The sequence below is a fragment of the Furipterus horrens genome, unplaced genomic scaffold (assembly GCF_987537825.1).
Source record: "Furipterus horrens unplaced genomic scaffold, mFurHor1.1.pri manual_scaffold_4, whole genome shotgun sequence".
NCBI classification, from domain to species: domain Eukaryota; kingdom Metazoa; phylum Chordata; class Mammalia; order Chiroptera; family Furipteridae; genus Furipterus; species Furipterus horrens.
This window is the reverse complement of record NW_028327174.1, coordinates 166,766,900-166,777,387: the sequence shown is the minus strand read 5'-3', so window position 1 is coordinate 166,777,387 and position 10,488 is coordinate 166,766,900.

The following is a 10,488-nucleotide window of genomic DNA, read 5'->3' as shown; positions in this document are numbered from 1 at the left end:
TTTAGACTCAACTTTCATTTTTCTCAGCTCCAATCTTTATTGTTTCCTGTTTTCACTTTGAAATTTGTTTGTTGTACTTTTTCGAGTTCCTTTAAGTATAAGGTTAGATTTTTTGTTTCATGTTTTCCTTGTTTCTTGATGTAGGCCAGTATAGCTATGAATTTCCTTCTTAGAACTGCTTTTGCCATATCCTGTAGATTTTGTTGTTGTTGTTATTTATTTTCATTTGTCTCAAGGAATCTTTTTATTTTTTCCTTGATGCCCATTTATTGTTTAGTAACATATTATTTAACCTCCATGTGTTTGTGTTTTTCAGTTTTTTACTCATAATTGATTTTTAGTTTCATACAATTGTGGTCAGAAAAGATGCATGCTATGATTTTAATCTTAAATTTATTGAGACTTGTTTTGTGCCTAACATGTGATCTATCCTGAATAATATTTCATGAGCACTTCAAAAAAATGTGTCTTGGTGTGGTCCTCTTTGGGTTCATCTTGTTTGGGACTCTCTGAGCTTCCTGGACAGGTATCTTTTTCCTTCACCAGGTTAGGAAAGTTTCAGCCTTTAAATAGGTTCTCAATACCTTTTTGCCTTTCTACTACTTCTGCTACTCTACGATACAGATATTCTTACACCTGATGTTGTCCCAGAGATCCCTTAAACTGTTCTCATTTTTTAAGAATTCTTTTTATTTTTGCTTCTCTGCATGGGTGTTTTCTGCTATCTTGTCCACTGAATCACTCATTTCATTCTCTCCTTCATCAAACCTGCTGTTGATTCCTTCTAGTGTATTCTTTATTTTAGACACTGTATTCTTCATTTCTTACTGGGGTGTGTGTGTGTGTGTGTGTGTGTGTGTGTGTGTGTGTGTGTGATCTCTACATCCTTTTTTAGGTTTACTATCTCTTTAAGTTTTCACTGAGTTCATTCATTCTTCCCATAAGTTCCCTGAGCATCCTTATAACTATTTTTTTTTAACTCTGCATCTGGCAGCTTGGTTTCCTCCATTTCATTTAGTTCTTTTACTGGGGATTCTTCCCATTCTTACATTTTGGGCATGTTTCTTTGTTTCTTCATTTTGGCATTTCTCCGTATTTGTTTTAATATATTCAGCAGATATGCTATGACTCCCAATCTTGGCTTGCTAGCCTTGTGTAGTAAGTGTCTTGTCAGGCTCAGCAGAACAATCTCCTTGATTGCCTGAGCCAGGTGCTCCAAGAATGTCTCTTGTATGGTTATGTGAGCCTTCTTGTATTGAGTCTTGACTGCTGCTGGCTCACTCATGATGGTGGTTGACCCTCCAGCTAGCACAAGCTAATCCCAGGAAGTCAAGTTGGCCCCATTAGAGTATGGTGCCTGCTATGATCTCCCTTTGGGTGTGCACCTGTGAGGCTAATTAGGGCCTGTTCCATTATGGTCTGTATATTTCTCATAATTTTGTTGGTTCTGGGGCCTTTTGGGAGGGACTCCAGTGAAACTCAATGTTAGACACTGTCTGTAACTGATAACAAGCAATCCACAGTTTGTAGCTCCCTCTGCAGGGCCTGAGTGCCCATGGGAGGGGCCAAGCTGTGTATCTAGGATGACCTCCACCAGCTCCAAGCCCAGAAGCAGGTTTAAAAAAGGCCCAAGGCTGCCCAAGATCCATCTGTGCCTCTTGGCTGCTCTGTCATCACCTGTGGCTACCTGGACTTCCTTGAGAGCTCTCCAAATAAAGTCTGAGTGAGCCCAGGTTGGCTGCAGCCCACAGTCTCTTCCACAAGGTATGAGCTTAGCAATTCGGGGCACCAGGAATCAGGAGGATAAGACTATTGGGTTTCCTCCGAGGGGACAGGTCCAAAATGACATAAAGGATAGGAAAAATGGTCCCTGCTTCAGAGCCACACAACTCTTTGTCTGTCTGAGTCTCTAAAAAGAGCTCTCCCAGAAAGAGCACACTGCCTGTCCAGACTGGGTACAGCAATGGACTTTTCTGCAGGGTGCCAGATCAACAGGGCAAGGCCACCAGGAGTCAGAAGGACAGGTCTGGAGAGTCTTCTTTTTGGAGGAAGACCCTTCAAGGGGAGATCAACCCCCACTCTAAAACTACCAAATTCAATGTCTGCTCAAATCTCAATAATTCCTGGGTTTGTCTGAATCTCCTTAATAGTTCCCCAAGGCAGTGCACACCACGGGATAAACTGGATAAAGCCAGTAGAATTTTCTGCAAGGTATGAGCTTAGCAGTGTGGGGCCACTGGGAGTCAGGAGGAAGAGGTTAGTGCACTGTCCCAGGTTGATGCTAGGGGTGCTCAACCCAAGAAAGATGACTTCTATGGGCATTGTGGGATAGGGACCCAGCTCAGGATCTTGGCCACTGACCCTTCAGTTCTCTCCTTAGTGCCAAGCAACAAAGTTTGTATCTATATGACTCCAATTTTCCTCTGAGTCACTTTCCCCCTGTTAGAGTAGAGTGTCTTTTAGGAGGGTTTCTAGCAGACTCCCTTCTCTCCCTGGTGGATAGAATCCCACCTGGTTTTCACAGTCAGATGTTATGTGTGATTCTTCCTGTCTCTGGTTCTCCAGACTGGGGAGCCTGATGTGGGTTGAGACCCCTCACTGTTCAGGTGGCACCAACGCAGTTGAGATGTCCTTCCAGATTCTCAACAACCACACATGAATGTGAAGCCAGACCTTTCCATGTTTCTGCCCTTCTTACCAGTCTCTATATGGCTTCTTCTGTAGTTCTTTAGCTAGGAGACTTCTGTTCAGCTAGTCTTCAGTTGGTTTTTCAGGTTGATTGATCTGTAATTTACTTGTAATTCCAGTTTGGTCCTGGGAGGAGGTAAGTGTAACTTCCACCTCCTCTGCTGCCATCTTGGATCCACATAAGTTAAATATTTTTAAAACATATTTTTCCAAATGCCCACTCAAACAAAGTATTACATTTGAGGATTTAAAACCCAGTATGACTTTCTAAGTTTAAAATCTTTTTTGAGAAATCCTAAATCACAAGTCCAACTGCTCAGATTACATAGCATTTAAAACTTCTACTTGTAAAAAAAGAGTAACATAATCAATTAGTAAAAAATCAGCAACAATAGCAGTAATTATTGCAAACAGTTAGCTTCCTTAGAAAATGCATTATTTTATTATTGTAGCAAGTAATAAATTTTTAAATTTAATATTTGTTAATGAATTTTTTCTGCTCATGGCCTTTGCTCAGGGCTAATGAATTAATATTCCTAAAAATTCACTTTCTTATGACATTTCCTTGTAATAAGAGTAGAGCAATTCTTTGTTGCATATAATTATCTAATCTTAAGTCATTTCAGTACAACATTCATATACTCACTATATACATAAGCCATCTTTACCCAATATTTAATAGTTTTCTTTAAATCAACTGTTTTACTTAAATATTTTTATAATCAATAATTTCTGTGAAACCAAAAGTTCTAGGTAAATAAAAATATATAACACAAATTTAAAAGCATACATTTGTCTGCTACTAAAAATTACCCATGTTACTATGACAGTTCATTTTAATGTGTCAACTTGGCTAGGCTATAAGGACCCATTATTTGGTCAAACACCAGTCAATGTTGTAGTTACAGTGTCTCTTAGAGGTGATTATCATTTAAATCAGTTTGAGTCAAGCAGATAACCCTCCCAAATGAGTGTGGGCCTCACGCAATCAACTGAAGTACTTGAGAGAAAAGACTGAGGTCCTCTGAAGAGGAAGGAAGTCTGCCTCCAGATTCAAAAAGGCAACATCAACTCCTGGGGAAATTTCCAGACTGCTAGCCTGCACTGCAGATTTTGAGCTTGCCACTTTTCACTGTCAACTAAGCCATTTAAAAAAAATAAATCCCCACTCCCATTCATGTGTGTGTGTGTGTGTGTGTGTGTGTGTATGTACACATCCTATCATATTGGTTGTTTCTTTGGAGGACCCTAATACCCTTGCAGCCTTTGTGAACACTGACTTTGCACATTCAAATATTGTGGCTTTTAGATGCCAATGTCCACCTTAATCTGGCTCCTCCCTCCCATTCCAAGTTCATTTCATGTGACTTTCCAATGCACACTCTGCTTTATTCCACCTGGTCACCTCAACCTTTGTTCTCTAAACTCTGCTGAGAATGATTTGGTGTAAGGCCTCTCCACTTCCAGCATTCAAGGCCTTGATCAATTACTTCATGAAGAAGTAAGGAAGAAATAAAATGTAGATAGGAGTCTCACATTTAGAAATATGTAAAATCACTTTGAATGGCTTTGGATAGTAAGATTTTGTCTCACATGCCAATACTAACTAATTGGTGATAGCTACTTGGAACACTTTAAGGACTGAGACTCTGTCTAAAAGAATGCAGTGATATCTGACAGTAGAAGAGTGAGAAAGGATCAGAATGGAAATAAACTTTGTACATATTCGCCACCTCTGTCCTGGCTATTAGGGAAATTAGCAAGAATATTTTCCTGACCCATTTCCCATACTTACTCAAACAGGGTATTATTCTGTAAACTTGTTTAAAAACTAATTTACATTCAAGTCATTTCCCAGATTTACATTATGTAGGGAAAATCAACCAAAAGCACTCAAAAAAGGCAGAAAGAGCACAGAGTACAGGCTACATTTCCTTCCCCCGAACTTCCTTTCTCCTGTGATACCAAACGTCAAGGCAGAATTTGCCTTCCGGGATGAGTGAGCGGGGAATACAAATATCCCAGCATGCTCCCTTAGCTACTCCTTAGCCAAGCTGCTCAGCACCCGCCAGTGGGACAGCCTGATAAATACTTCTGGGAAATCGCTATCTATAAAAATTATCTTGGGGCAGAAAACGTGAATTGGCCTTTCCCTCACATCCCTACCTTCCCATCTCTAGATTGCTGAAATGAGAATAGAAGAAACTCTTTGCAGCACAGCAAGATCAGAGTTTGCCCTATTAATATGGATTTTCCTGAAAGTCGACCCAAAATTTTCCTGATAAAAAAATCACCCTATGCTTAGTCTTCCATGGTTCCTTCCCATATTATTTAAGGTTTGGGGTGCAGGAACATGATTATTTATTCTGATTGATTAGGTTAGTTTAATTTATTCTGATCTTGAGCACCTCTTTCCAAAAAAAAAAAAAAAAAAAAAAAAAACCACAGTGATAAGCACTGAAGATAAAAAGAGAAATCATATCTGGTCTGTGCTTTCAAGGACTTCCTAGATTAATTAACAGTCACCAAATATATAAAATCATATCTAGACCAGGGCTAACAAACTTTTCATATAACAGGCCGGATAGTAAATGTTTTGAGCTCTTCAGGCCACATGTTCTTAGGTGAAACTATCTTTTTTGAGCCTTCCCCTGACAGAGCCACAGAGCCTACAGGTAAGTGCCATATCTGAGACTCCATCAACCTGGCTAAAACTGTTTGCCCCACCCTGGAGATCCCCTGAGACTCCATCCCACCCAACTTGCAGGCCCACCCAAACTGTTACCATGATATTTCCTTATGAATAGCTGGTTTTGGCTCATGCTGCACAACTTCTGAAATCCTATCAAACAAAAAACAGCTGGTCTCAGTAAGGCCCCAGCCACCCCCACCTCTTGCTTAGTGGCCCCAGGACCGGCACCAGTAGCAGCCAGCCTCAATTCACAGCCTGGCTTTGGCTGGGAATCTCCAAACCCAGCTGAAATAGCAGCCTTCTGAGATTGCTTTATAGCTAATGCAGGGTGGCCCTGGGCAGAACACGGGGGTGGGGTAAGGAGGTGCTGACTTTGGCTTGCACCACCCAGGAAACCCTAGAGCCTGAGCATGCAGTAGACAGCTACAGACAATGTCAGAGAACCACCAACCTGCCCCTGCACAGCAGATCCTACACGGAGGGCAGAAGTTGGTGGTCAAAGGTCACAGCCTGTCCTTGCAACTGAGTAGGTTGAGTCAACTGCCTGCCAACAATAATCAAGGCTCAACTACAAGAGGAGGGAGTACTCAGCCCACATGAAGGGCATACCTTAACTACCCAGCTTGGGTGATAGGGGAGGCAGTGCCACTGGATTCTACAGGACACCTAATACATTAGGCAAACTACCAAGAAAAGGAGCCATAAGAGCTCTACCTAATACATAGAAACAAACACAGGGAGGCTGCCAAAATGAGGAGACAAAGAAACATGGCCCAAATGAAAAAACAGATCAAAACTCCTGAAAGAGAACTACAGTAGTCCCTCTCTTTATCACAGTTCACTTATCGCAGCCTCACTGTATAGCAGAATTTTTTAAAATATTATATTTGATTATTTACCATGGATTTTTCACTATGTCACAGGATTTTGCGGTACTGTATATGTATGTTGTTAAAGTTACGTAGGTTTAAGAGTGTAGAATAAATGTAAGGTTCCTACTTTGCGGGGGTGTCTAGAACATAATACCTGTGATAAGTGAGGGAATACTGTAAGCAAAATGGAGATAAGTAATCATCAGATGCAGAATTCAAAACATTAGTTATAAGGATGCTCAAGAAACTTAGTGAGGATCTCAACAACATAAAAAAGATCCGGACAGAAACAAAGAATACACTAATTGAAATAAAGAACAATTTACAACAGTGGAGTACATGAAGCTGAGAATCAAAGCAATGATTTGGAAGATAAGGAAGAAAAAAAACAACCAATCAGAAAAACAACAAGAAAAAAGAATCCAAAAGGAAAGAGGATAGTATACGGAGGCTCTGGGACAATGTCAACTGTTTAACATTAACATCATAGAGGTTCTAGAAGGAGAAGAAGAAGAGCAATAAATTGGAAATCCATTGAAAAAATAATGAGAGAAAACTGATTTGTGAAGGAAATAGACATGCGAGTCCAGGAAGCTCAGAGAATCCCAAACAAGACGGATGCAAAGAGGCTCACACCAAGACACATCATAATTAAAATGTAAAAAGTTCAAGATAAAAAGAGAATCTTAAAAGCAGCAAGAGAAAAGCAGAGAGTTTCCTACAAAGGGGTGCCTATAAGACTATCAGCTGATTTCTCCAAAGGAACTTTGCAGGCAAGAAGGGACTGGTAAGAAGTATTCAAGGTAATGAAAAGCAAGGACTTACAACCAAGATTACTCTATCCAGCAAAGTCATCATTTAGAATAGAAGGGCAGATAAAGTGCTTCCCAGACAAGGTAAAGCTAAAGGAGTTCATCATCACCAAGCCATTATTATATGAAATGTCAAAGGAATTTACTTAAGATCAACATTATGAACATTAAAAGGACAACAAACACACAACTATCAACAACTGAATCTTAAAAATAAAAACAAAATCCAACTAAGCAAACCAGAATAGGAACAGCATCACAGGTATGTGGATCATTTGGAGGGTTATCAGCTGGGAGGGGGAAGGGGAAGAAATGGGGAAATGGTGCAGAGATTAAGAAGCATAATTGTTTGGTACAAAGTAGACAGGAGGAAGTTAAGAATAATAAAGGAAAGGGTGAAAACAAAGAATTTATATGCACAGCCCATGAACATGAACTAAGAGGGGTGGAATTGCTGGAAAGAAGGGAAATACTGGGCAGAGGGGAGCAAAGAGAAAAAAAATTGGGACTACTGTAACAAAATAATCAATAAAATATACTTTTTTAAAAAGTAACAAGAGAAAAGCAGTTAGTGCCCATAAGACTGTCAGCTGATTTCTCAAAAGAAATTTTGCAGGCTAGGAGGGATAGTCAAGTAATGTTCAAAGTCATGAAAAGCAAGGACCTACAATCAAGATTGCTCTACCCAACAAAGCTATTGTTTAGAATTGATGGACAGATAAAGAGCTTCCCAGACAAGGAAAAGAAAACTACAGGAATTCATCATCACTAAACCATTATCATATGAAATGTTAAAGGGATTTAAGAAAAAGAAGATTAAAACTATGAACAATAAAATGGCAATAAGTACATATCTATCAACAATTGAATCTAAAAAACAAACTAAGCAAACAAGGAGAACAGGGACAGAATCATTGATATGGAGAGTATTTTGATAACTCAGATGGGAGGGGGTTGGGGGGAATGAATAAAGAGGTGAGAGGTTTAAGAAGTACAAATAGGTGGTTACAGAATAGCCATTGAGGTGTACAGTACAGTACAGGAAATAGAGTAGCCAGAGAACTTATATGTATGACCTATGGACATGAAAAACAGTGTGGGGGTTTTTGTGGAAGTTGGCAGGGCTGGGTAGAAGGGGTAAAGGAGTAAAAATTGGGACAACTGTAATAGCATAATCAATAAAATCTAATTAAAAAACAATAATCATAGTATGCATTTGGTATCTCATCATACAGAGAAGTGCTCTTCAAAGTGTGGCACATGCACCACCTGCATCTAAGTCACCTGGATGATGCTTAAAGATACAGATTCCCAAGCCTCAGACTTGCTGATTCTCTCGGAAAAAAACATAAAAATCTGTATTTTTATCAAGATCCTCAGATAATTTTTAGTATACAAAAACTTAAGATTCACCTGCAGAACATTTTGCAGTTAGAAAAACTATCTGAATCCCAGTACTTCTCATTATAAGCAAATTAATCTGTCTGCATTTCAGTTTTCTCATCAGTAAAGTATTGATAACAATAACCTCATAAGTAGACTGTGATGATTAAATGAGATATTGCATGCCCTGGCCAGTGTGGCTCAGCTGGCTGGAGTGTTGTCCTGTAGAACAAGGGGTCGTGTGTTTGAGTCCCAGTCAGGGCACATACCCAGGCTGCAGTCTCAATCCTACATCTCAACACATATGAAAGGGCAACCGATAGTTGTTTCTTTCTCACATCAATGTCTCTCCCTCTCTCTTTCTCAAAACAATGAAGAAATGTCCTCAGGTGAGGATTTTTAAAAAATGAGATATTGCGTATACTGCATCCTCCCTTATCTGCAGTTTCACTTTTGTGATTCGGTTACCTGTGGTCAGCTGTGGTCCAAAAATATTAAATGAAAAATTCCAGAATTAAAATAATTCATAAGTTTTCAATTACACGCCATTCTGTGTAGCATGATAAAATCTCATATAGCATGATGAAATCTCATGTCGCCTTGCTATGTCCCTCCCTCACATGAGTAATTCCTTTGTCCAATGTATCCCTCTGTATACACTTCCTGCCTTTAGTTATTTAGTAGCCATCCTATCTATCAGATTGACTGTCATGGTTGAGCAGTGCTTGTGTTCAAGTAACCCATATTTTACTTAATAACGGCCCCAAAGCACGAGAGTAGTAATGCTGGCAATTCGGACATGTCAGAGAAGCCATAAAGCATACATATGTATAGTAAAAAGATAGTATAAATAGGGTTGGGTACAATCTATGATTTCAGACATCCACTGGGGGTCTTGGAACATACCCCCCATAAATAAGGAGGAAATAATGTACAGTGCTTAGCATAGTCTGGGTTCATAGTAAACACTCAGTAAATGTTAAAATTATTCTCCACACACAATAAACTTACTAAAAATGACGTTTTCAATCACTAACAAAAAATTGTAATTATAAAATTATAATTTTGTGCTGTATTACTGTATATGAAAGACAGTGCTTTTGTCAAGCATATTAACATATAAGTGGAAGGAATTTGATCTTGAGACATATTTGGAGATACTACCTAGAAAACATAACTATTTATTTGTATACCTTCACCGAAGAAATCATGACCCAATCTAAAAGATGCAACTTTAGGATGTGTGTATGTGGTGCAGTTAGGGACATCTGCCCAGTGCCACTGAGGAGCTAAGTCACTTTGGTATTCAATGCAATAGCAGACTACTTCATTCAGCAAACATTTACAGGAAGAGTACCATATTCTAGGCACTGTATCAGATGCTGAGCATTAAGAAGAAAAAGATATGGCCCTGCCCCTTAAGAAGCACATAGTTTGAGATATTGCAATATACATCTTCACATTTGCATGTATTACACAGTATTTCTCAACTTTTTTTTTTTTTTTTTTGGTCAAATGACTAGAAAACTGGAAAAGTCTGGTTTTTATGGATGTATTTCATATGATTATTCTTTCTGAATCAAGGATAAAAGAAAGATATTAAACAATAAATACACTGAGCTTCTTCTCTTCCTGTCCCCAAAGCAACAAGTTTTCTTTGGAACTTTGAAAATATCACTCCATTTTCTTCTAGCATTCAACACTGCTGATAATAAGCGCAATGCAATAAATGAATGGAGGAAACTACACTGGTGAGATTAAAAGCTATCTTAGCAACTTCTCTGGTTTATATATTTCTCTGCCTACTCTTCATTGCTGAAGGACTATCAGTGCTGGGAAGTGGACAGCTGCTTCAGAAAATAATGGTCAAAGAGCTTATGAATCTGGGTCCAACTCTGTGTGCCCGGATAGTAATAGGGACACCTGAGATTCAGACAAAACATTTACAGAGATGTTTCCTAGGGCTGCTATAATAAGGTTGCACATACTGAGGGGCTTAAACAACAGAAAATTATTCTTTGCTGTTCTGGAGGTTAGAAAT